Source organism: Giraffa tippelskirchi, chromosome 7 (assembly GCF_054371585.1).
Source record: "Giraffa tippelskirchi isolate mGirTip1 chromosome 7, T2T-mGirTip1v1.2.pri, whole genome shotgun sequence".
Lineage (NCBI taxonomy): Eukaryota > Metazoa > Chordata > Mammalia > Artiodactyla > Giraffidae > Giraffa > Giraffa tippelskirchi.
In genome coordinates, this window is record NC_137281.1 from 74175515 (window position 1) to 74202107 (window position 26593).

The 26593-nt window shown below is 44.6% G+C and overlaps 1 protein-coding gene across 2 annotated transcripts in view; it reads left to right on the forward strand.

Annotated features, from left to right (window-relative positions):
• Window positions 1–26593, forward strand: part of SV2C (synaptic vesicle glycoprotein 2C) — a 275854-nt gene that overhangs the window by 63862 nt on the left and 185399 nt on the right. The window contains exons 3-4 of one of the 2 annotated variants that reach the window (XM_081513944.1): window positions 6016–6124; window positions 6310–6386. The gene's annotated coding sequence lies outside the window, so the exon portion shown is untranslated. Of the gene's footprint in view, window positions 1–6015; window positions 6125–6309; window positions 6387–7206; window positions 7575–26593 lie in introns of those variants that run through there. The other variant, XM_081513942.1, reaches the window with a different exon arrangement.

A 26593-nucleotide genomic window follows, 5' to 3' on the forward strand; every position in this document is an offset into this window, starting at 1 on the left:
TCTGTTTTCTTGGCCTCTGTTCAGATATGGGGGCTCCTCTTCCTGGGACTGAGACCTCAGGAATGCAGACTGCACACTGTGTCTTATCAGTAGTCACATCCACTGAAGCTGGATGTTTTCTGAGTGACAAAGATAGTTTATTCTAGCCACATGGATACATATGGGAGCAAACCTGCATGCTGCTACTGCTGCTAAGTAGCTTCAGTCGTGTCTGACTCTGTGCGACCCCATAGACGGCAGCCCACCAGGCATAGAGGGGGACATTTCTGGACCCGTGGAGTATACCCAGGGATCAGCCCCGAATAGCTTACGGTCTCCTTTAATTTAGCTCTTCACATCTTAACAAGCAGGGTTTCCAGACATCCAATTCTGCCTCTTTTTACCAAGGGATGTCTCCTGTGGGTATTTCCACTCCCTTCCACATCTCCACCCTCACATATTCTCCTAGGGGACACACTGCTTTCCCCTTGGAGCCAGAAGAGGAGGCTGGCGATGTCTTAAACTTCCCTTTTTTTGACCCTGCCTGGAGCAACTCCTTCCCTGGCAATTTGAGCAGAAGATTCTTCCAGAACTTGAGTTTTCACTGAGCTAATTTTCTTTTTTTATGTTCAGCCTTCCATCTGGACTCCTAAAGTTTCCATTTTGCCTGTTAAGATCCTGAAGCCATTCTGGCTTTAAGCAAATGTTTACCAAACACAATCTATGATCTAGGGACCAACAGATGGAGACGTCCTTCTTGTTTTCTCAGTAGAAATGAACTTGACACACAGCTCAATTTAAGTCAGCAGACGTTTGCGGAGAATCTTCCATGTGCTGGATACTCTTCTAGAGCTGGGAATAGTGTCAGCATAAGAACGCTTTCAGCTGCAAGGAAAAGACTCTAACTTGAAGTGGCTTTTTAAAAATAAGGAAACTCATTACCAGACAGCGGAGGTAGGGCTGATCCAGGTGTGGTACAGGGCTCTGGCTCCACTTCTCTGAAATTCACTTGGCTCTTACATCCTTCACGTGTTTTGTCACTAGACTACCTCCTCTGCATGATTATAGGACATTTGGAAAAGTTCCATAGGTCACATTTAGGCATGATAATGTCTAAAACCAGAAATTAGACTTCTGTTCCTCATTCATGTTTTCAGGAGTGAAGAAGTCATTCTCAAAACCTGTCTAGAGGTGTGTTCCCTTCACATATCACTGGTAAGAATTGTGTAACAGGTCTGTGCCCAAAAACCAACCACTGGAAAGGGGAATGGGATTGCATGACTGGTTTGGACCAATCAAGATGTACTGAGGCCAACCCCTAAAGCATGTGGCCATGTGAAAAATGGTGGATGTTGGCTCTTTGCACGGATCAGAGGTCAGAGTGAGCATCTCTCTTGCTGGCAGCAGGAAGAAGATAGTGGTGGATTCACCTGGGAGAAGACATTCGGGCTGTCACTACCATGGAACTTCAGTACCAATAATGGCAGAATGGACTGGACTCATTCTCCTAAGGCCCACCAAGCTGCATCTCTACACTTGAATGGACTGCAACCTTGAAAGAACTGATCAGTAAAAGAAATCTACCCAGAACCTAGAAAGGGGGGCATACACCTCAATTTTGAAATTATTTTTACAGATCTTAAAAGACCTGGCCACCAAGTAAAAATTGGTAGCATAATGTGTAGCAGAAAGGAGACTTTTGGTTCATGAAGCTAAAGTCATGGAAGTTCAGAATAGGAGATTACCTGGACATAGGAAAAACTGCTCCAAATCAGGCACCACCTCCTTCAGGGCACATAAGACCACATAAAATTTTATTTGCTCTTTCTTAAATTTATTTTTCAGTCAATCATTATTAATGTAATTATCATATTATCATTATATACAATTATATATGGTTATCATATTATTAATATAATTACTAATATAATAGTCATAATAATGACTATTGCCATTAAGGCTTTAAACTCTAAACAAATTGTAATTCATCTATTTAGGAGCTAGATTTGGTAGTGTGATGGTATGAATTTTAATAGAATTCCAAGCCCTTCTGTAAAATACAAAGAAAAGTGTTTAGTTAGTATTCTGTGTAAAACTGTGTTGTTAAACATATGAGTGCAGTTAAAAAAAAATGGTGAATCCCTAAATAAAATCAGGATTCTAAAAGGAGGGAGTAAGATGTGTGTATATGTGTGTAAGTTGGATTGGATGCTGGTAAGGCAACGAGAAGTTGGATAGAAGGTTGGTTTAGTACCTTTTTAAATAGGACTGGCTGTTCCTTATAGTTTCTTATTGCTTACAAATACTTTTAAGCTTCCCTTTTATTCAAGTAAAATAAGAATTTTGGCCAATAATGGCAACATTTGAAGTCTTTTTTCAAAGGAAGGACTGAAGTTTCTTCTTTATTCAGGCTCTCCTCCATGGTGCCAGCCTTCCTCGTGTGTTCAGTTGTGTGCCTCTGATTTTCCTTAGAAACTTACTTGAGGGAGTTTTTTTTGTTTTTTTTTTTTTGAAGTCTAGGAGGAAGGAGAGCTTCTCCAAAAAGTGTGTTCATTTCCTTCTGCCAGTGCCCTGGGAAATGACCAGTCTAATACTAAATTGAATTCATAGTTTAATGGAAATTTGGAAGTTTTTTACTTTTAAGTAAAGCATTCTAAAGCACAGAGGCCCCTCATCAAAGCTTGCTCAGGACTAAGAGTACTACTGATTGGAATGAACATCTTTGTGTATATTAAACTGGTAAGGATAAGGCAGGTTTAGAGGGCTTCCCTGGTGGCTCAGTAAGTAAAGAATCTGCCTGCAATGCAGGAGACTGGGGTTTGATCCTTGGGTTGGGAAGGTCCCCTGGAGAGGAGAATGGCTATCCACTCCAGTATTCTTGCCTGGAGAATTCCATGGATAGAGAAGCCTTGTGGGCTATTATCCATGGGGTCACAAAGGTCACAAAGAGTCAGATGACAGAGCGACCAACACTTTCACTTTCCAGGTAGGATTAGAGTTTATGGAGTGGCATGAGTCTAGGAGCTAAATTTTTCAGGAAAGGTGCAAAGTGACCTGGAGGTCTGAACATGAAAGCAACATTTAAAACTAATCGGTGATATAGCACAGGGAACTATAGTCAATATTTGTAATAACCTATGATGGAGAAGAATATGAAAAAATATATATATATACATATATGTAACTGAATCACTTTCTGTACACCTGAAACTTAACACTACATTGTAAATTAACTGTACCTAAATTTTAAAAACTAATGGGTGAAATCACCTGATAAGGTAAGATTCAAAGCTGCAGGTTTTAGAGAGAAGGGATGAAAAATGTTTTGGAAGCAGCATTAAGGAACAAGAAAGATATCACCTTCCTACTTCCTGACAGTGATACAAGAACTGGAGAAGAAAAAACAAACAACAAACAAGCAGCCATCACTTGCGAGGGCTGTGGAGGAGCAGCCTCCTTAGGGGAACCAGGCTTCCACGAGAGCAGGAAGTGAAGGGAACATTCAGAGAAGAGGGTGAGGATAAAGGACATCTGGCTAATGGTGGATTGTGCATTCCATAAGCCCTGTTCAAGGGTTTCAGGAATTAGGTAGGGAGAAAAGGAAAAAATACAGGACGTGCTGAGCCATATGAGCATTAGAGTGTAGGGGAGAGAAACACACTTGGAACTCTGGGGCTGCTTGTGATAACTGATATAAGTAGGCATTAAAGGCTTAACCAGTCCTGAATATTCATTGGAAGGACTGATGCTGAAGCTGAAACTCCAGTACTTTGGCCACCTAATATGAAAACTGACTCATTGGAAAAGACCCTGATGCTGGGAAAGATCGAAGGCCGGAGGAGGGGACAACAGAGGATGAGATGGTTGGATGACATCACCGACTCAATGGACATGAGTTTGAGTAAGCTCTGGGAGTTGGTGATGGACAGGGAAGCCTGGCATGCTGCAGTCCATGGGGTCGCAAAGAGTCTGACATGACTGAGCAACTGAACTGAAAGGCTTAATGAGATTAATATTAGGTTCAAAACATACAGTGTTGGGAAAACTCTGAGTTCTGGGGGTAAGAAAGGTGGGTGTCTATGCCTTGCTTTTGATCCCTGATGAGGAAAGTAAGGAGAACTGGAGAGGTGTGGCCTTGGACTGAGTGTGTGAGGCTCTCTCTAGACTCCAGTTCTGGAAGCTAGATGATCCTCTGAGCTTGCAGGAGCATCATCATATAGGGCTAGTGCTCCAGGGCAGAGCCTGCAGAAAACCTCAGTCTGGTTACTAAAAGGGAAAAGGGGACTATTCTGTGCCCACCATGTGCTAGGCACTGTGCTTCTTGAGTATGTTATCAATTTTAATCAATATGGCATCTGTGCTGAGTAAGAATTATTTTTATTGAGCCCACTTTGTAGACGTGAGGATGGATCTTTGATCTCCTTAGGTGTCTTTAACAGCTTGCTTTGTAGCATCACAAGCACCCACTACACGAAGGAACACAAAGCTTGATTTGTAAGTGTGTAGTGACCTTAGAACACTGGGATTTGTGGGGACAAAGAAGGTGTTCACTTTACCTTCCATCAGCTCCTACAGGACAAGTGCTTTAAGGAGAGAAACATGTCTTTGGTAATGAAGGCGTGAAGACGACAGTTCTGAGTGCCTGATCCAACAGGCCTGGGGCCAAGAGGTGCATAGGTGAGACCCCAAAATGAGAGTGGCTGTGGAGGACAAGCCAAGGAGCCTCTGCAGACCATCATGTGAGTGCTCCAGATAGCTGTGCTGGAGCTGTGCTCCAGAGAGACAACATGAAAAAACTCTCCTCCAGCATGACCCGGTCTTAAATTGGCCATTTCCTGCAAACATACATTCAGGAATTTTCCTGTAGGAGCTGTTATCTTCAAGTGCATCAAGACATGAAAATTCAGCAGCAAGAAAAATTTATACACTCCTTTAAATATCTTCCATAGACAGCACAGGGGAATGATTTAAGGGAGAGAGAATAAGAGCACATTGATCATTTTTAAGGTTTGTTTCACAGTTTTCTGAACTTCAGTCACTGCAGACATAACCCATTATACCATAACATTTGGGGGGAAGTCCTCAAGAGTGTATCCACTTGGAAACCCAATGAATTACCAGCACATTTTGCAAATGGGAGCTCAAAATTACACACACACACACACACACATATGTAATACATAGGCAATCTGGGTAAGACATGATTTTTAAAATTTTTACAATTTTATTTCCAATACTGGATTTATAGGCACTCTCATGAGTGCCTATTGTCCTTCTGAAGGTAACAACAATAATTTTAGCCTATATGTCATGCTAAGTCGCTTCAGTCATGTCTGACTCTGTGCAACCCCATGGACTGTAGCCCACCAGGCTCCTCTGTCCATGGGATTCTCCAGACAAGAACAATGGAGTAGATTGCCATTCCCTTCTCCAGGGGATCTTACTGACCCAGGGATCCAACGGACATCTCTTAGCCTAGCCTGCATTGGCAGGCAGGTTCTTTACCACTAGCACCACCTGGGAAGCCCCTTAGCCTATATGAAGTGAAGTAAAGTGAAACTCCCTCAGTCCTGTCTGACTCTTTGCAACCCCATGGACTATACAGTCCATGGAATTCTCCAGGCCAGAATACAGGAGTGGGTAGCCTTTCCCTTCTCCAGGGGATCTTCCCAGCCCAAGAATTGAACCAGGTCTCCCACATAGCATGTTGGAGGGGAGGATTCTTTACCGGCTGAGCCACAGGGGAAGCCCCTACCTATATAATTAACTTAAATAATTTGTTAATGCAGAAGGATCTATGAAATGAAATGAGTATGCTCCCTGGTTTTCATGTTGCCTGACCACTTTTCAGGAGCACATATGGTTGCAAACTGCAAAATCTTTAACCGAAACAAGACCCAGGTAGGTTTTCAAGACCAGTGCAGCAGGTGAGGTTCTATGGTACACAGGAATCATATCTTAAATCCTAGAGTACCCAAAATGGAGAGAAAGGAAAGTTACAGGCCAAGGATTGATTGTATTTTCTGCTCTCCACAGTTATCAGGCATCGTGGCACAGACCAAGCAGGAAAGCTCACATCACCGCACTGCTGAAGACGAACAGCCTCATGTGCCCATCACCCTCTCTGGGCCGCAGGGTGCCTTAGGTAACAGAGACCTTTTTTCTCCCTCATGTAGTATTTATATTTATATCCACACATCTGTCCATTCAATCATCCAGGCACATTTACACTAACAGAACACACTGGCAGATAGGCTGTGTGTGTGTGCGCGTGCGTGTGTGATTTCCACTCACGGAAGCCCACAGGCACTGTGCTCTGTCTCGTTTCAGGTCACCCATCACCGGAGCAGTGAGCACCGGGAAGGCACCTGCCTCTGCAGCCGATTCCCACCCTGCTTTAGTTCAGTGTGAGCGCGGAGCTGGTTGGGTCGGAAATAGGGGAAGCCCCGCTTTCCGCAGCGTCTAGCGGGAAGCGTCGGAGACGGGGAAGAAGAAGGGGCGGCGGCCGGAGGTCCACGGGAAGCGACGCCCTCCTTTGCGCTGCATTGGTGGCCGCTCCAGCTTTGGGTGTGGCCTCGTCCGGGCAGGTTTCTCCGGAGCTGCTGAACCCCGCCACTTTGAAATGGGGGGGACTCCTGCTGGCGTCCCCAGCACTTCAAGGGGCGAAATGTTTCTGAAAATACTAACAAAATTCCCTTGGCTGTTAAAACATTTTTTTTTTTAATTATTAGGTAGCTTCCCCCTAAAAGGCCATTTCAGATGTCTGCCTGTGAGTCTAGCTGTCTGGCCCTACCTGGCATTGGGGTGACCCCAGGCAACCGGCAAAGTTTCTTCCCATTTGCTCCTGCTGCGCCCCGAGATTCGCTTCCACTTGTATGTCAGCGTGGGGGAGGGGGACGGGGGGCCACCTAGCCCGGCCCGGTGGCTCCCGGGGAAGCCGAGTCAAAGTTAAAGAGGTCAGCCCCCAGGCCCAGAAGCTGGAGGCGCGCCTTTTCCCCCTAGGCGCCAGCGGGCTCCCACACTCGGGATTCCTTGTGGTCCCACCGGACAGACGCCGGGCGCCGCCCCCAGGTGCGCAGCGCACCGTCACACCCAGTGACTAATTAAGGGTTGGGTCCCTTTTCACCCTCCTGCTGCGAACTCGGAGCCCTGACTTCTCCAAAAGTACCTGCGACTTCGGAGTGACCCTACCCGCCCCCATCCCGTGCCGCCGCCGCCGCCGCCGCCGCCGCCGCAGCGCCCAGGACGCCGACTTCCCGGAGCGCGCTGGCCCACCCCGCAGCGAGTCGTGCGCGGCTGCCGCCTCCCCCGCGCGCCGTGACTCCCTCCTCGCGCGCTGCTCGTACTCTCGCCACGCCGCCGCCCGGCACTGCAGCACCGGGGGGCGGAGGCGAGGCGGCGGCGGAGGAGGAGGACCGCAGCGTGCGAGCCCCGAGCCGCTCACCCGCCCCGCCTCTCGCGGCTGACCCGCTCCGAGGAGTCGCCACTCCGCGCGCTGAGGGAGAGCGCGGCAGACGGAGGCGCCCCGGAGGAGCGAGGCTGAAGGCTGAAGGCTTGACTCTGTCCTAGGAAGAGGGTGCCCGGCGGCTGGCGCGGTGAGTAGGGGACCCTGGCAGCGGTGGCGGATTTTCCTGCCGCTACTTCTTGTCCCTCCAGGACCCGCAGGCCGGGCGCTGCAGCCTGGGGAACTTTTCGTGGCCTTTTAGAAAAAGCAACTTTGCCCCACCCGCCCACGGGGAGGTGGTGGCAGGTGCGAGGTGCTGCCCGGCCGGCCGGATGCCTTTGCGGGAGCAAGACCGAGGAAGTAGGGGTAAAGCAGACAGAGTGACCCCCGGTTGCCTGGGGTTGGTCTGGGGAAAGCGGGCGCGCTTTATCCCCGATTCCCGACGGAGGTAGGTGGGCAGCTGCAGCGGTTGCGGGGGCCGCGCCCGCCTTCTGCAGGGACCTCCACTATCCTTTGCTTTTGTGATTCGATGAGCAGAAGGAGGCTGATTTAAAACCAGCAGCTCCGAAATCCTGGCCGGGTGTCCGACCGCGCCTCGCCGGTACCCCTATACCGCAACCCAGCCTTGGGCTCAACTTTTTAGCCGGGAATCCCTTTGCAGACGGGAGGGCGGCGGGAGATCAGAGGCAGCCGCAGTGGGCGCTGCGGGAGCCTAAAAGAAACACCTGAGATGTAAAGGCTATCCCCCCTCCCCCATCCCCGCCAGATCTTCGAAGCCCCTGTCTAGTGTCCGCACGAGAACAAGCTAGGGCTGGAGAGCCCGGAAACCCGCGGGGCTGTCTGTGAGTGTCTGCGCTTGACCACACTGTGCCTTCATTCAGTAAAAACCTACTGAGCGCCTACTATGCGCCAGGCGCGGCGAGAGAGCTCCACTGGTGTGAAGCTCAGCGGGGAGAAGGGCCGTCACCTGTAAATAAACTACCGAAGTGATTTCAGGTGCTGAGAAGGGCGGTGGAGGCGATTCCTCCACCTCACTGACCCTTTCTCTTGGTGGGCTCTTTCCCCCCGCTTCTGGGTTCTAGAACTGGGAAGACTTTCCTCCAGCGTGCCGAGGGGACCGCCTGGGGCTGGGCCCACCAGGACTGCGGAATACGGTGATGAACTTGGCTGGGGGACAGCGGGCACCCCGCCGCAGATGCTCAACCCAAAGCCTTCGTGTGGGCGTGCGGGGACCTGCGGCGCCCGGCGTGCGGGGGCGGAGAGGGAGGGGCTGAGTCACACGGGCTGGAGGTGCCGCCGGGACGACCCGAGCCGGGGTGGGGGGAGTCGGGGCGGTGGAGGGGGGCGGTGGGGGGTGATGGAGGGCGCTCGCGTCATTGGCTACGTGTGCTAGTGATGCAAATGCGGGCCCGCGAGCGGGGGGCGAGGGCGGGGGAGGCGGGAGGCGGCGGAGTCTCCGTCTGGGAGCGCTCGCGTGTGCGTCCAAGGCTCTCAGAGGATGGATGTCCTGCGGCGCCCCCGGCGCGGACCGCGGCAACCAGGGGAGGCGGGGACCGGCGACTGCGGCGGGGGCGGGCGGCGGCGCCCGGCGGCGAGGGAAGCCCCGCAGGGCCCCGGCCGCGGGCCGGCCGGCGGCTCCGCAGTGCACCGCAGTGCCGCCAAGGCGCCGCAGCGGCCGGAAGCTGCCCGGGGACCGAAAAGATGGAGCGTCTTTTAAGGCGCCGCGACAGGGATTCCCTGAAGGTCTCCTCCGACTCTGGACCTCCGCCCTTCATTCTTAACCGACTGACAGGGCGAGAAGGAAAGTTGTTTCAGTTCCTTTCCTATCCTTAATCCTGGGGGAGAACTGGGTATTAATCCGGCATCCGCTCCTTTTCAGTTGCCAGTTCCGAAACGCCTCGTGCTCACGGCCAGTTTTCCTGTGAAAGCTTTGATGTTCAGGTTCTTCAGATCCTGTAGCGCTGATCCATTCCTTCACCGTTCTTCAGGAGTTTTATTAGGAGGCCTGGCCTCTAAGTGGAGCTTGAGAAAGGCTTGCAAAACAATGTGCCCGCGTTCCTCCTGAAAATGTGTTGAAAACCGTACTGCAAGTGCATTCTCTGGTAGAAAATAAAAAGCCCAATCCGCATTTCATTCTGTGTATTAACAACAACAACAAAAAAGGACCCCACTTTCTGGAAACCTAATGGCAAAGATTTCTCTACCGGCTTTCCTGAATGAGCCCACATTGGCAGGATGTGTGGCAAAAGGAATGAAGGAGGGTGATGGAGTTGAGGGGTTAACGGGAGAAAGGAGAGAGCATAGTTATTAAAGAGAACAGAGTTAAAGATCCTGGTCTCATTTTTCCCAAGTATTGTGTTATGTCACCACCTTATGTTATGGGCAAGTGACTTAGCCTTTTGGGTTCATCCTCCGTGTGTGAGAAATGTGAAAAATAGCTGAGACTAGCTCTTGTTAAAAAGTTGTTTTGAGGACAAAAGAGAGCTTCTCAGAGAGTTCTGGACGTACATATTCTGTATGAATGGAAAATATTATAAAACAAAATCCCTTTAAGGAAAGAGAAAACGTATTAAAAAAAAAAAAAAAAAGTCTGGCGACTTCCTCCTGCACTGTTCCTTTAATGAAATTTGGCCTTCAGTGTCAGCAAATGCAGACAATAGACTTTTCCTAGCAGTCTAATATAAAATCAAATGCCATTAGCTGCTGGCTGTCTGGAGGAGGGGGGCAGGGGAGGGAAAGCTCTGGATTGCATCTGAGTGTTTTGGTGATGTAGTGGAGAAATTAAATTTATTTTTCATGACCCAGTGACATTTGAAAGTAGCATTGGGTCTGAGCAGCACACTAGCCTAGGAGCTTTTAGGTAAAAATCCTACTCATTATTAATACTGTCATATTCTGTAAGTGTGGAAGGTCCCTCAGAAAACAGGATGTAGTTTCCACCCTCAAGGCGATTACTGCAGAAGACGTCAAAATGTGCAGTATATTACCTGACCACAAGGACCAGAAAATCCATTTCCTGTAGTTAGGGATATTAGCTCTTATTCTGAGATAGACTTCTTGATGACATATTTCATGAATAAAAATATCTGATGTGTCAGAATGTCTTCCGAACCAGGTCACTATGTTGGTATTCATGTTACTCATGCATAATGGTAGATTTCTGTGAAGAGTAAAAGTTAAAATATCCTTTTAATTCTATGCAACTGTATCAGGAGAAAAATCTATGCTTCATCACTGCTTCTTGGTTCCATGTTGCTGAGGTTTCTGTCTGAGCCATGGTTTATGACATGGATACCATTATTCATTTAACACAAACTCATCATTTCTATGAAGTCTGTTTGTAAACCTAGGAGAGGCAGCCCCCCACCCATCAACTTCATGCAGCTTTGGTACAACATTGCTAAATTAATTTGAGTTTTACTTTTTAAATTCCATCTCTGTTGAGTAGCCAATGTAAAATGTTGCAGTGGATAAAATTGGAAGCTTCTTTCTTTTTGACACAGCTGAAATAACAAGGGAGGATGAAGTTTCTGTTTTAATTCTTGCTGGAATGAAGGTATGAAGACACTGTATAGTTTATCTCAGACACCCCTTGTAATTAAGAGATGTCGGTAGTCATTGTATATCAAGCTGGTTTCCCTGGAAAGAAGTAAACAAAATGAGATGAATTGAGAGGGCTGGATTGGATGGTTTGGCCCTTTCTGGTTCTAATGTTCTTTCCCTTCATAAAATATAAGAAATATATAATACATAATATTTTAAAGATGAACTTTTCTTATAAATAGAATATAAGAGATTTTTTTTTTAATTAACTCCCTGAAATTTTACATGGGACCATGGGCTGTGCATTTGTAATTAGTCTGTTAGATTTTGTATTATGCCATGAGGAGTATGAGTTAAAACATTTTTAAAAGACCAGAGTTGAAAAATAATAATCTCAGTTTAATGTAAAGCGAATATTGAGTTCAATTTAACATGACAACACTTTAAATGTTTTCTCTTGACCACCTAAAGCGCACCGTGCCTGCTGTATCTTTTCCTGTGGACAGTAGGTAATACAAATGATTTAGACCAGACCCTGTAAACTGTGTTGATGGGTTCTAGTCTTCTTGTAGCACTCAGGCCTTCTTATGATTTAAGAGCACGATGAGATTTATGACAAGTCAGAGTGCTTTCTCCTGTCATTTACCATTCTTTGAAAACCCTGTGAACTGGAAATCCTAGAAGAGTCTAATAGATCAGAATTCTAGAATAGTCACGTGCTCCCCCAGGTCGCTTGTTCAGGTGGAGATTTCTGTGCCCCATCCCAGGCATCCCAAATGAGTGGATTCCTGGGGGGCCCAGAGTGTGCAGTTTGTCAGGCTCTGTCCATTGGGTTGAATGCTGTCCTTTGGGGACCACAGTTGCAGGAACACTTGAACTAGTACTTGGCCGTGCAGCAGGGACCCAGAGCGCGTGGGCTGTCTAAGCTGTGTTGTTCTCTTTGGTACTGATGGAATATCTACTTGAAACTCTCAGAGGAATCGCATTCTGTCTTGGCAAGGCAGGTTTCAAGATGGCTGGCTTCTTTGGTCAGAGGCAGAGGCAGAGTGAAGTCAGTGTACAGGAAGGACTCTGTGGAGACAGACGGGCATCGGAAGAGAGAGCATGACATATGGCGGGTCCGTCTACTGGCATAAAGACTGAAAAGCTTGGCCTTTAAAGTCTGCAAGGCTTTGGGTGGTCTGGCCCCAGCTCACTTCTGTAACCTCGGGTTATGTAACCCCCGAACCTCTCCCATCCTAGCAACCTTCAAACACCAGTCTTCTCCTGCTGTGGCAACCGTATCACTTGCTCCAGCCTGCCTTCCTCACATTAATGCCTTATGTTATTTAGGTTTCAGTCCAGTCTTCTCTTTCTGGAAAGGCCTCCTGAACCTCTTTTGTGAGGTTAAAATGCCCTCTCCCATCACAGTGTACTTTTCCTTATCCACAAGGTTGTCAGAGAAAAAGAGCATGCTCAGTTAAATTTGAATTCATTTTTAACATAAATGTCTCAAATATTGCATGAGACATATTAAGCATTATTTATTATTTATATGAAATTTCAATTTATCTAGGCTTTATGTATTTTTATTTGCTAAATCTGGCAACTCTGTTTATAAAGTTCATTAATTTTACATTTCCTTTTTTTAAAAAATGAGATTCTTTCATTAATAGCTCTCTTTCCTGACTAAGTTGTTAAACTCTAGGGAGCCATGGATAGGACTGGGGAGAGGTGGTTGTTTTGTCTTGCTATTTTCTCCCTAGAAGGAGCTCAGTAAACATTATCAGATGAATTAATGAGCTGTTTGAGAAAAATGGTGTAACCATAGACAAGTTTCTTAACCTCTCAGAGCCTTAATTTCTTGAGCTGTGAAAAGATGATTTTTATATCTACTTTTTAAGGTTGTGTGTGAAGGTTAAATAGGGAAAATATACATAAAGCTCCTACCTTGTAGGCACTGTACATTAAAAGGTACCTTTTCTCTTCTCCCGATGTTTGTCTTATAAGATGAAAGGATTCCTTTTTAATATAGGAAATCCTGCTTCCTTTTATTGTAATGCAATCCTGAATGTTTCTGGACTATTTACCAAATGCAAGGTGCTCGGGAGACTCAACTGTGCAGGTATAGCAGTGCACCCATCTGGTGCTGGTTCATGGGCCTGTGGCATGTGTAATCACAACAGGGTCTCACACTTGTGTGTGTGTGTGTGTGTGCTCAGTCATGTCCAGCTCTTTTGTGACCCCATCGACTGTAGCCTTCCAGGCTCCTCTGTCCATGGGATTTTCCAGGCAAGAATACTGGAGGGGGTTACCATTTCCTTCTCCAGGGGATCTTCCCAACCCAGGGACCGAACCCACGTCTCCTGTGTCTCCTGCATTGGCAAGCGAATTCTTTACCACTAGTGCCACCTGGGAAGTCCTAGGAAGGGTCTTTTGTTTGATTTATGCTCTGCCATCAGCTTTTGAAATTCCTTGAACAAAGCATCCCCCATTTTCCTTTCACATTGGACCTTGCCAGTTACATTGTGTGTCCTGGTAACCTATGCACATTTGTATATAGCACGTACATCGGGAGTATTATATTTTGTCTTCATAATGACCCTAGGACTGTGCATTACTCAGAGAACTTGCATTTCCTATAGCTTGTAACTGACTGAACCAAATTCAATGTTCTTTGCACTACACCCTGACTGTCTTCACCTGGTTATGACCAGAAGGTGTAACCATATCTTCGACTAAGCACCAGGAGCTTTGGAAGAACTAGTCTTAGGTCTCCTATTCTTCGGTCACCTTCCCTTCCCCTTGCTGTTCTTGCAGTTGCTGAACCAATGTCTCAAAATTCCAGGTCTGCCTTTGTAGGAAAACCAGGGCCACCAGCAGCTGTTTTAGGTGGGTATCTTCCTCCACTATTCAGGTTTTAAAATCTTCAGGTTCACCCAAGATAGTCATCTTGGAGGGTTGCAGTTTTTCTAAGAGAAGTATCTGAGATGTTTGCTCTTTGCTCTCAATTACTCAGATGACTCACACAGCACCGGGGCCTCTGTGGCAAGGAAGAGCCACACATTTTGGCAGTAGGTAGAGACGGTGACCCACTTTGTCATGTCAAGCTCTGACTAGCAGATCCATTGGAGAAGGGATAGGCTACCCACTCCAGTATTCTTGGGCTTCCCTTGTGGCTCAACTGGTAAAGAATCTGCCTGCAAGGCGGGAGACCCTGGTCCCATCCCTGGGTTGGGAAGGTACCCTGGAGAAGGGAAAGGCTACCCACTCCAGCATTCTGGCCTGGAGAATTCCATGGACTGTATAGTCCATGGGGTCGCAAAGAGTTGGACGCCGACTGAGTGACTTTCAGTTTCACAAACTTTTAAGATGTACTCATCTTAATATTACTTTTTCTTAGTAGTTCTAAGCATACCATTTTTTTTCTTTATGCCATTTTTGTGCTCATGTGTGTTTGTATTTAAGAGGCGACTGTCCAGTGATTCCTTGGAGCCATTCTCAAATTTGCCGTCATAGTCTTATTTTCAATACGTGACAGCGTTGGGCCAGTTTACACCCATTAAATACAGTATGAGCTGCATTGAACACACAAGTAATTTAAGTATAAATATTATTATTTTTTGAAGTATCCAATTAAATCTGCGACCTGGGTTTCCTGTTGGCCACATCAGTGTGAGGGTGGAGTTATAGACCCACAATAACATCTACAGTCATTTCTCTGGTCCTGTTCTCCCCCTAGTTGTGAATTCTCAGCCTTCTTTAAAGATTTCTGACTGTTTCTTTGAGTCCTCAGGGACACTCCTGCGGTCATCATCCCTGGTGCCCTGCAGCAGCATCACTGCAGCGCTGCCAAACCTGCCTCCCTGTGCCCAGGATGCTGTGGCATCCGGTATTACATGATCCGCTGGTTCTGCCGTGTATTCTCTCTGTCCCTGGGGAGTTTACAGAGTGTGGAATGCATGCAGGCTGGTGAGAGGGCACTTCGAGTGTCACAGTGTCCTGTATTCACATTCACTCGTCCCCCGCTGATGACAGCCCATTGTCCTAGATTATAAATAGTGAATCTGAAATTGCCTTTTGCTTGGGATGAGTCCTTTCTTGGGAGACATTTTAGTCCTTCCCTTTCAGACATACTTCATGGTAACAGAATGTTCAGATAAATCTTCTCATTTTTGTAAGGCTGTTTATGGCATCATTACTTGCAAGAGTAAAAAGTTGTAAACAACTTAAATGCTTATCAGACGATGATCACGTCAACTATGGTGCATTTAAATAGTGAAATACTACACTGCCAGTGAAACAACTGAGGTGAACCTGTGTGTACTGGAACTATTTTTGAAATTATGTTTTAGTTAAAAATATAGCAATTTACTAATATTAGCCAGAATATGCAGCATGTCACTATTGAAAAATTAAGGTATATTAAAAAGTCTGGAAGGATAAAGAGATCAAACAGTTATCTTTGGGGAAAAAGATGGAGAGGATCTGACACTTTTACTTGATATATTTCTCAATCATTTTGAGTTTTCAGCAATAGGCACATATTACTTTTATAATTAAGGCATCAGTAAAGGTGGTAAAGGTTAATTTCAAGATGTCCCTGTGATGCTATTTCTCAAATGTATCTAAATAAATATAAATATGTCCCAATGTTTAAGTGTTTGAAAGTCATGCTGGTTTTTCCTGTGGATGTTTATCCAGTTCATAATACCAGTAATGTAATCAAAGTTTTGAGAACATAAATTAGTTTGATACTCTATAAAACTGTTTTCATTTTGAGTGAACAAAGGCACAAACCTATAAATGTTCGATACAGTAGCCTTTGAGAAGGACTGCTGGTTGCTGACCTAGGTTGTTAAAGCTGAGGCCTCCCCACCTGCCTCCACCCTTGTTATCAATAAACCTTATGTGTCCAATAGCTGTCATAAGCTAGATTAACAGGCTGCACATTTTACTTTGAGGAACATTACTCATTCTACTGTTGTTGTTCAGTTCCTCGGTCATGTCTGACTCTTTGCGACCCCATGGATGGCACGCCAGGCTTCTCGGTCCTTCACCATCTCCCAGAGTTTGTTCACACTCATGTCCATCGAGTCGATGATGTCATCCAACCATCTCATCCTCCGTCATCCCCTTCTTCTCCTGCCCTCAATCTTTCCCAGCATCAGAGTCTTTTCCAATGAGTCAGCTCTTCGCATCAGGTGGCCAAAGTATCGAAGCTTCAGCATCAGTCCTTCCAAAGAACGTTCGGGGTTGATTTCCTTAAGGATTGACTGGCTTGAACTTCATTCTCTACTGTGACTGTGTATTTGATGGGATTGGAGGTTAGCAATTTTTTATCTTCTCTTCTCCTGGACCTGGCATGCCCTCCCTCCCACCATTTCTCCTCCCCCCTCTCTGAACATCTGCACATTGGTTCATGGAAAAGGCTTCTACCTGTCCTCCAAGCCTCAGCTTAAAAATCACTTTTCATGCCCCTCCACAGCAGAGTCCGGGCCCCTTTCTCTGCCTCTCCCCGTCCCCTTGCAGCCATACAATATGAGTGCTTCTCACCCTGTGTCATTGTGGCCCCTCCACTGGAGCTGAGTCCCTTAACTCAGGAGTTCCTAGACTCTGAGTCCCTTGAACTTCAAGGCAAGAGCCCAAAACTTGGGGATCTTTGTAACTCCTGGCACTGGACACATAGGGGCTAAAAATATTTTAAATTATTAAAAAATCTTTTTTATTGAAGTATAATACACAGAAAAGTGTGCTTTTTATAAGGGTATGGCTGAATTGATTTTTATAAACTGAGCACATATTTTTAAACAACACCCAGATCATGGAGGAGATTGTGCCCCAGAAGCTCCTTGGATGTCCACTTTAGTCATAACCCCCTTCTGCTGTTCTGATTTCAGTCCTTTGGAAGTGCTTAACATAGCTGTCCCTTGAAAGTAAAAGAGTTAGTTGCTCAGTCATGTCCGACTCTTTGTGACCCTATGGACTGTAGCCCACCAGGCTCCTCTGTCCCTGGGATTCTCCAGGCAATAATACTGGAGTGGGTTGCCGTTCCTTTCCCCGGGGGATCCTCCCAACCCAGGGATCAAACCCAGGTCTCCTTCATTGCAGGCAGATCCTTTACTGCCTGAGTCACCAGGGAAGCCCCAACTCTCCCTAACCTTCCCAGATGCCTTGTTTTTTCATGCCCACCATCAGAGAAACTGCTTGACAGAGCCTTACAACTGCTGAAGTACATTAGAATGTCACGGCTGTCCCAGAATGCTGTCTCTAGACTCCCAGACTTCCAGTCTACAGTGTGCTGGAGTCAGAGGAGGTTCGCTCCACACTGCAGGCCGCAGGGCAGCTCTGCCTGTGGTCTATGTCCCCCATGGGCAGCTCTGTCGTTTGACATCTACTCCTACTGGATTCTGTAAGTTTCCTTCTGTTTCTAACTTGCTGAAATTTCACATGAATGTGTATGGAATTTCATCTTCTGCTTTTAAGCCTCTGATTAATTACAAAATTATTTTTTTTAATAGATAAAGGCTCTAGAATTTTAGAATTTCCATTTCTTCTTGTGTCAATTTTGGTAAGCAGCCTTAAAAAAAATTGTCAATTTTAGCCAGGTTGTCAAATTTATTGCAGAGTTATGTACAATTTTACAATCATTGCTTTGTTTTTTTTTGTGAACCCTGTGATTCTTGTATCTAATTGTATTTTCTTCACTCCTTTGGCTATTATAGGCTTAATCAGTTTTTTGTAAAGATTCTAGAAACTTTACAGAGTCATGCAGTGTTATCTGAAGATCTTTAAAAGTATATATGAATTATTTAAAATGAGTCCTTAGAACATTTGAACCTGTAATCATTGCCTGTGGTTATATGCAATTTTTAAAAAGCTCACTATTTCTTTTATTTGTCATTGAATAACAACCCTAAAAATTCAGAACGTTAGTAAGTAGATAGAATGATAGATACATTTGTTAATTTTTAAAATGTGTAAATGATAGGTTTATAGAAGATACCAAATTCTCTGAAGGCAAAAATGTTGACAAAAATGAAATACTTGTGGGCTTTCTGTGGGCCTACTGATCATTTAATGATATCTGTATTTGTAACCTGAAAGGATAAAAGAACCCCTTAGCTTGAATTTTGATGACAGGGATTTTATTTTTCGACAGTCATGGGCCTTATTCAGTCCTCATCATGTCTCTGCCTGCCTTTACGTGAATTTGTCAGATTATGGCAGATTTTGCTTATTCTGTCCTTCAAGGTGATTGCAGGGGAGAGAGCTCATGAGACAGGCATTGGTGTGATTTATTACAGGGCTCCCACAATACCCAGTGACTCCTACAGCTAGTGACCAGCACTGTGTTTATATAGCACCAATTATCTTCCGCCTTTTCCCTGGGTTCCACCCAGTCTTTCTCCCGTATTCTGCCCAACATCACGAATTTCTTATTGATGTTTCTATTTCTGTTTTAACCCTATTTGCCTCCCCTGTGCTAGGTGGGCAAGTATGTGCCAGACATTTATTACTAAGTCACGCTGCCTTACCAGCCACTCTAAAAGTTGGTAACTGAAAGTACTAATCATTTGTTTCCACCATGCATCTGTATATGGACTGAGCGCTGGCTGATCTAGGTTGACCTTTGTTGGGTTTTCTCCAAGTTGCAGGTTAGGTTCAGGTTATTGATCCTCCTTGGAATAATTGGCTATCAGTTCATATTTCTGCATGGAGATGGCTGAAATACAAGAAAGGTAAGTGGGAACGTGTGATGCCTCTTAAGGGTTGGCTCAGAACTGGTACCTTGTCCCTTCAGTCCACATTCTGCTGACCAAAGACAGAATGACAGGCGAGTTCCATGTAACAAAGCATTGCCTCACATACTGTACAACTTTCCAATATTGTCATAGATATCTACTTAGGTGAAAATTTTGTTTCTTGTAATTTAAGCCTGCTGCTTGTGCTTAGTTGCTCAGTCGTGTCCGACTCTTGCGACCCCATAGATTGTAACCTGCCAGGCTCCCCTGTCCATGGGATCACTTCAGGCAACAGTACTGGAGTGGGTTGCCATTTCCTTCTCCAGGGGATCCTCCCCACCCAGGAATCAAACCCAGGTCTTCTGCATTGCAGGTGGATTCTTTACTGACTGAGCTACAAGGGAAGCCCCAATTTAAGCCTAGACCTTTTTTTGTTGTTGTATATATAAACAGAAGTATTTTATATGGTTTTTACATACAGTATATGTTCCAGGAGTGAAATTACTTGTAGATCAAGGGAAGATTCTATTTTGTTTTATTTAAAATATTACCAAGAGTTGTTCATCATTTCCAAAGGTCACATCACCAGTACTAACAAAACACTAGTTGTGACATTTATATTTCTAATGGGTGGTGGTTTAGTCACGGAGTTGTGTCCAACTCTTGCGACCCCCATGGACTGTAGCCCTCCAGACTCCTCTGTCCATGGGATTTCCCAGGCAAGAATACTGGAGTGAGTTGCCATTTCCTTCTCCAGGGGATCTTCCTGACCCAGGGATCAAACCCGCAACTTCCCATGTCTCCTGCATTGCAGGCCGATTCTTTACCACTGAGCCACCACGGAAGCCCAAGTTGCTAATAAGCTTACCTCTATTTGTCTACATTGGTATTGTCTGCATTTATGGTGACCACATTGAGAAGCAAGCATCTCTTGTCTTCATTTTGTATTATAGAGCTGCCACATTCGGACATTTACATATTTAAAGCATAATTTATTGTTTCTTTGAATTTTACTTATTACTGTTAGGATATTATATAGATATTTAAATTTATGTGTGCAGACAGGTTATTTCATCTGTGCAAAATATTTAATAAGGCATTGCAAAATATGTTATTAGTAGGCACTGTTGGACTGCTAGATTCTCTGTGTTTCAGCACTGTGTGTAATAAGCAGATTTAGATTCGGGGGTGGGGAGGGGCAAGTTGTAACACAGGATGGCCTCTTCCGTCTTAGCATTGTGCCTGAAGGGAGTGTGCTCATTCTATGACAATTGTCACGTTACTCTCTAACAGTGGTTGTGAAGGGAGGTGGGGTGTGAGCTGGACCTGCTGAGAAAAACGGTGTGTTTGTAGAGCATATACAAGCCTGTATCCTAGTTCTATTTCTGAGGCTTACCCTGAATTCAAGCAGTCTAGGGCTTTGACTGTGAAGGCACTGAGTTTTTGCCATGCTGCGCTAATCTTGATTAGTGATGGGTAAGACCAGGGGAGGCATGGAGGAGAGGAGGAGGAGATATGTTCCAAGATGGTTGTTCCAACAACCATGAGAGATGCCCAGCAGGAATCTGGTGGTTTCTTTCTAAACCTGTTTTTAAAACATATTATTTTCTGAGGCCACTGCCAGACACTGTGAGTGCCCTGCCAGAGTCTTCTGTGTATGAGAGTGGGAGCCCTCTGAATTGCCTCCAGAAGAGACTGACAAAAGAGGGGGTGAAAGCTTGGTGACCTATTTTGGTCCATATTTCAAAGATAAGGATATTTTCCTACCTACTGAACTTGATGTAAGAGTAATTCAGAAGGAATAAATCAGAGGACATTGAAAAACTGACCTGGGACTGGATGATATATGCTTCTCTGTGTGCTTTTTAATCTAGAGTTTGTGTATTGATAAGGGCATCACATCTGTGCTCATCATATATGGTGAGCAGGGGACTTGTTGGGGCAGAGCTCCCCTCATTTATTGATAAATACATTACAGCTAATTGTTGTCCCAAACATTCATTACCATGAACCTAAGTATGTAATGATCATGTCTGCCTTTTGGGATATAGATGTGTGTGCACCAGAAGGTTTGATTACATTCAAAGCAAGTAATTAAATAAAAAAAAAATCCAAATCTGTAGAGATTAACATCCACTTCATAGCAAATCTAAGGAGAAAACCAATAATTAACATAATTGAATGTGAGACTCAGGAACACAGGTCATCTTATGCCTGAAGCTTTATTTAACATCAGGAGGGTGATGTGGTTCTTCTTAAGGGCTGATACTGATGAATCCTACTGACCATGGAAGATTTGGAGGCCTTTGAGCTCCCCCCAGATTGCACACTGATGGGGCCTGAGCCAAGACTAAAAGGTCTTGTGATGAATCAGTTTTGTGATGAGTAACTGATTCACTTACTCCCACTTCTTGGCATTATACATTCCCATCTTATTACTCTGTTACAGAGTGCTCTGTTGATGACTGCATCAGACATGTGGTGTAGCATCATATTCCACTGAATAAAGCTCCTAAATAAGATGGAAAATAATGGTTCATGTTAGATAGCATTACTGGCTTATAATTTTTTTTCACTTAGTAGATGGTTTTGAAATTGGGTACTGTGAAATTTTAAAAGTCAGATGATGAACTATCTTTGTCTCAGATTAGAGTATAATAAAGTGTGGATCTGAGCTCTTGGGGCTCCCAGAGGTACTTTTGAAGTGACTTCTGCACCTCCTGCTGGCCCTATTAGCTGACATGTGTGTGTCTCATGGAGGAGTGTGTGTGTGTGTGTGTGTGTGTCTTCATTTCTTCTTGCCCAGTGGTAATGGTTGTGACATCTTCACTCAGGAAACCATGACAATGTTAATTAAGTGCCTTCTCAGGGTCCTCTAATCACATTCTGCTTTTCTGCTTGGAGGGCTTTCCTCCTTCCCTTGAAAGACTAACTAGCTGCTGGTTTTCAGTCTGGCTGACATATGACAGAAAAATAAATGCTCTTTCATAATGGTTTTCACCATCTCTTGGTGACTGACAGCATTGAGAATCAGGGTGTCCAGCTTCTCAGCGTGACAGCGTGTCACACCAGCCACTGTGCTTGTCCGTAGCCTGGAGGCCATTTGGGTGTATATTCAAGAGAGTTCAGCTTACCTTCTAGTATGAGTGAGAAGGATTTATGATGATCTTTACTGATCTTATGAGATTTTCCCTCTTTTCAGTGAAAGCTGAATCTTTCATTCAAAATTTCAAAGTTAATTCTAAGAACCAGGGTATATTTGTATGTTCTCCTTAGCTCAATAGATTTCTCGTATCTCAGAAGAGGTAAAATTTGGAGTTGGTGATCAGATATGAATCCTGCCTCAGTCAAGCTTTTAATATGTGCTGAAAATCTCAAGATATGCAGCTCTTTCAGCAGATTGACCATAATATTTTATTGTAAACTACTTACTGAATATAAGGTCAGTCAACTATAAAATCAGCAAATGTTTTTAGCTTTGTTAAATATTAGGATAATAAGAAAAAAAAAAGATGCTTTAGATAAATCATGGCATTTATTATTTAGTCCTGATTGTAGAAAAGCTACCTCAACTGGATGTCAAGCTTGGATATTTATTTATTTGTCCATTGGCTAAAAAACTATAGATGTGCTAAATAAAATAAATGCAGATTCACAGTATGTAATGAGACTAGCATCAAAACTAATTTAATCGAATTTAGACCCAGTTATTGCCCTTCATGTGTACTCTTCCTTATGAGATTGTAGAAGGTCCTGGAGTTTTTTCTGGAGGTAAGAAAACAGATAAGTTATTTAATAACAGTCTTCATGTATTTCAAAGGTTAAATGCACAAAACATGGTGCCTATGTTTTCTTTTATTAACAGGAAACAGGAGAAAATAGACTTAAGTAGAAAACTGAATGAAATAGAAATTTCAATTCAATTCCAGTCAACAAATCGATATCTCCCTTGAGCAAGGGTTATGCCATGCTCATTAGGAAAAATGAGATGTGATGTCAAACGTGCAGACCTGGGAGGGATGGCTCTGACAAGTTACATAGACATCCTGTAAAATAAAGAATGGGAGTTCAGTGAAAGCAGTTCCGAACTCCACGATGGCTGAAAGGCAGCAGAAAGATATTTGCTTAAGGCAGGGTTTCTCAGTCTCAGCACAATTGATATTTGGACTAAACGGTTCTTCTCTTTAGAGCGCTGTGCTGTGCATTGCAAGGTCGTTAACAGCATCCCTGGCTTCTACCCACTAGATGCGAGTAGTGTGTTATCCCCTCCAGTTGTCACAGCCACAAACACATCCAAACTTTGTGAGACATCTCAGGGTAGGAGTGGCGGGCATTCAGCGTCATCCTAGCTGAGAACTGTGGACTTAAGGAATAAAGGAAAACTTCAGAAGCAACGGTTTTTGAGATGAAATTGAAGGGAAGGCAGGATTGTATCAGGCGGAGAGAGAGAGAGGCATGGTGTTGGAGGTAGAGGTGACGCATACTCGGGGCAGGTGGTCCTGTGGATCTGGGAGAGAGGCTCGTGAGGACCAGAACGTCAGCAGTGGCAGGAGACTGAACTGCAAGGGTTGGCAGGACTCCCTGAAGTCAGAAGCAGCAGTTTGGGCTCCATTTGAGGAGGGAATTGGGTTTGTTAGAACTGTGCATTCAGCAAAGTAAATCTGAAATCAGGTGTGCAGTGGCTTAGGGTAGGGAGATCCTTGAAGTAGAGATGCCAGTTAGGAGTGGCCAATTTCAGTTACTTCCTCTAGATGGGCCCCGTTCTTCACTCATTCTATGAAGGAGTTAGCCTGCAGATATTTATTGCACCTGGACCAAGTGCTGGGCCCTGCTCCAGCTGCTGGGGGTAGAACAGAGAACAAAAGCAGATGATAAAGTCCCTGTTCTTGTGGAACTTACATTCTAGTGGGAAAGAAGACAAATAGTAAACAAAATGAAACTATCAATCTTAAAAAAAAAAACAAAGTGAAAGTCACTCAGTCATGTCCAATTCTTTGCTTCCCCATGGCCTATACAGTCCATGAAATTCTCCAGATAAGAATACTGGAGTGGGTAACCTTTCTCTTCTCCAGGGGATCTTCCCAACTCAGTATCGAACCCAGGTCTCCCATATTGCAGGCTGAGCCTTAAGTTGCTTAAAGTCTATGAAGACATTAAACAGTTTAATGTGATCATCAGTGATCGGAGAGTCTGCTAATATTAGTGATTAAAAACTTATTATTACAGTGAACTAAGATATGCTAACGATTTGGTTGCAAAGAAATTGCATTTACCTCAACATTTATTGGAAATCTCATCCCTTAAAAATAGAGGTAAAATAGAATGTATTTCTTCCCTGTTGACATCTAAAAATATCTGTTATGAAGAATATTTGTTTGTAAATTTACTCCTTGGAAGAGGATTTTACTAGCATGGCCACTGGAACAATGGACAGATTACAAGGGAAGAAGGAAAAAAAAAGGTAATAAACCTTTGCTGGGTTCCTAGCACATGCCAGCCATGCTGCTAGGCATTTTTTATTTAGTTTTCATCATGCCTAACTCCTGGGCACCATCATCTCTCACTTGGAATAATACAGCAGCTTGCTAATAGGCCCTTACCGTTTGCCGAGTTCCCAGCACACGCCAGCCAGGCATTTGTTATTTTGTCTTTTATAAAAATCTGAATCCTGGCCTCCATCATCTCTCACTTAGAATAGTGTAATAGCTTCCAACAGGCCCCTTGGTCTTGTCCCTTTTCAGTTCTTTATTCTACCAGATTTTTTTGTCAAGCACAAAAAGACCATGTTCATTTCATGTTGAAAGTCTCCAGTGGCTCCTCTTGGCCTTGAGTTCCATTAGCAATTCCTTCCTAGGGCTGCAGTGAACTGCCTGAAGTCCTGGTGGCCCCATGCCCTCCCCCTGCCTCCTCTGAGCCTTTTACACTGACTGCCACCCTGCACTTCACTGCTCACCTAGCTAACTCCCATGAATCCTTCAGGACTCCTGGAGGTGTTAATAGATTTCTTAGGGAGGTCTTAACCTGATCTCAGTTAAGTTCAGTTCAGTCGCTCAGTCGTGTCCGACTCTCTGCGACCCCATGAATTGCAGCACGCCAGGCCTCTCTGTCCATCACCAACTCCCGGAGTCTACCCAAACCCATGTTCATCGAGTCGATGATGCCATCCAACCATCTCATCCTCTGTCGTCCCCTTATCCTCCCGCCCTCAATCCTACCCAGCATTAGGGTCTTTTCCAATGAGTCAACCCTTCGTATGAGGTGGCCAAAGTATTGGAGCTTCAGCTTAAACATCAGACCTTCCAATGAACACCCAGGATTGATCTCTTTTAGGATGGATTGATTGAATCTCCTTGCAGTCCAAGGGACTCTCAAGAGTCTTCTCCAACACCACAGTTCAAAAGCATCAATTCTGCGGCACTCAGCTTTCTTCACCATCCAACTCTCACATCCATACATGACCACTGGAAAAACCATAGCCTTGACTAGACGGACTTTTGTTGGCAAAGTAATGTCTCTGCTTTTAAACATGCTATCTAGGTTGGCCATAACCTTCCTTCCAAGGAGTAATCGTCTTTTAATTTCATGGCTGCAGTCACCATCAGCAGTGATTCTGGAGCCCAAAAAAGTAAAGTCTGACACTGTTTCCACTGTTTCCCCATCTATTTCCCATGGAGTGATGGGACCAGATGCCATGATCTTAGTTTTCTGAACGTTGAGCTTTAAGCCAACTTTTTCACTCTCCTCCTTCACCTTCATCAAGAGGCTCTTTAGTTCTTCTTCACTTTCTGCCATAAGGGTGGTGTCATCCGCATATCTGAGGTTATTGATATTTCTCCCGGCAATCTTGATTCCAGCTTGTGTTTCTTCCAGCCCAGCGTTTCTCATGATGTACTCTGCATATAAGTTAAATAACCTGATCTACCCAGATCCAATTTGGAGACCCTTCCAACATACAACGGAACCACTTTCTCCTTATCCAGTGACAGCATTTGCTATGGTTTTGTGAGTGCTCATTTCCTTGTCTTACATCTTGAAGGTTCATCCTTGTGGACCTCGAGATGACCCAGGGCCTGGCATGATCAAGGAATATTTGTGGATGAATCAGTAGAGGGTAATGCATTTTAGAAATGAAAAGGCTGAAGCTCAGAGAGCGTATGCTACTTGCTCGAGGTCATGGAACTGTAAATAATGAATTTATACCTGTGGGGCTTCAGAATCCAGGTTCTCTCCAGGCACCAAGGAGTCTGTATATTCTGTGGAGTTCTGTAAGAGCATTATAGAGACTCTTTGCCTTAGATGGTTCACTTGTAGCCTTCCTGAGAGGTATTCAATAAATGTTTATTATTAATCAATGGGAAACAAGATCTTGACTTTAGCAGTCTCTTTCATCGGTGTACTTCTGTTGGATCAGGAAGATCCCCTGGAAGAGGCAAACCACTCCAGTATTCTTGCCTGGAAAATTCCATGGAAAGAGGAGCCTGGCAGGCTACAGTCCACAGGGTTGCAAAGAATTGGACACAACTAAGCGACTGAGCACATGCTTGTCACCAGTCCGGAAGGCTAAGGCTTGAGTCGTCTGTGTTCATAGCTAATGAAGGCTTAGCATTTGGAAGAGATGGATTTTGCTTTTTATTTATTTGACTCATTAATATTATATTAGACATTTGCACAAGTGTTTTTTGTCATAGCACCTGGTATGCTGTCCCCTCCAATTCTGTTATAACATCAGTCTGCAAAACTGTGAGGAAACTATGGAGTGTATAGTAATGTATAATTGAAAACACTGAAATATGTTGTTTAATGGATTTCTAAAGTTACATCACCTTTGATTCAGTATTGACCATTTTTTTAGTCCTCATGCCTGTTTGTAGTCATGGAAATGCAGAGTAGGGAGGAATTTTCG